At 27.1% G+C, this 1,089-nt stretch overlaps 1 protein-coding gene across 1 annotated transcript in view; it reads left to right on the top strand.

The window, feature by feature from the left end:
- Positions 1-1,089, top strand: part of LOC119587777 (progranulin-like) — an 11,704-nt gene that overhangs the window by 3,196 nt on the left and 7,419 nt on the right. The gene's annotated exons all lie outside the window — the stretch shown is intronic.

Below are 1,089 nucleotides of genomic sequence, written 5' to 3'. Positions count from 1 at the left end.
AGGGATGAAGACATCTTACTTTATTTTATTTTTATTTATTTTAGCATTTTTATTGTAATATAGATTGTCAATGATCATTATGTATTTATACTACTATTACAAAGTGCCCCTTTGTGTTTTTATCTTGTTCAGACTGTGTGCTTGTTTTTGTATTTTACATACTTATTATTTTATTTTATTTTATTTTTTATTTATTTTTTTTTTTATTATGGTTGTGATTAATTTGTTTTTATTTTATTTGGTTTCAGAGGGAAGAAGACTTTTTATTTTATTTATTTTTCGATTTTTTTTTATATTTTAAAAAGACTTATGAATTTCATAGTATTAGAAAGTGTCCCTTTGTGTTTCTATCTTGAAAGGGAAATTATAGGACTGTCAGGTCTTGCAATTTTGTCCCTCACTAAAAAGTATGCTACTTGTATACTTGTTTTGTTCTGTAATCATGGGAGCCACTAGTCATGATCAATTAAAATATGAAATTCATCAGTACGTCAGCATAATAATGCGTGATATAAAATCTATTGCTGTAATAAATTTTCCCTGTTTTTTTGGCAATTGTATAATTTAAGTAGCGAGTTTAAATTTTATGACTTTTGATTTATGCTTTTTTTTTGAAATTTTTTATTGAGAAAAAAATAGTACTATACATATTTACTGATGGGGTACACGTGTACATAGAAAACTCATTGTAGGGGTAACTTGAATAGACTGATATTAATTCCCTAATACAAAGTACAAAACTATGTTGGAACTGAATAGGAGTTTGTAACGTTAGTAATTTGGTTTCATTAGTGTTATGTTTTGTAGTTTAGAATTAACTCTTTCTTGTAATGGTGATGTCAATTATAATCTTTATTTGATACATATCACTGATTAAATTCCAGTCTGCCTGTCTCTTACATCATAGCTAAAGTAGGAGTTGAGATATTGAGATACAAGTAGCTCTTTAAACTAGGGAAAAATAATTATTTCAGTAGGTTTTCTGTTAACCTATAAAGGAACTGGTTGAATAGTGTTCTTAGATAATGAAAAACTGGTACAGTCTTTCCTCCATATGTATATCTTGGTATATTTAACCCACTGGATCTG

This window comes from Penaeus monodon, chromosome 23 (genome assembly GCF_015228065.2).
Source record: "Penaeus monodon isolate SGIC_2016 chromosome 23, NSTDA_Pmon_1, whole genome shotgun sequence".
Classification (NCBI taxonomy): domain Eukaryota; kingdom Metazoa; phylum Arthropoda; class Malacostraca; order Decapoda; family Penaeidae; genus Penaeus; species Penaeus monodon.
Note: the sequence above shows the minus strand (reverse complement) of the source record. Positions and strands in the feature narration are given on the sequence as shown.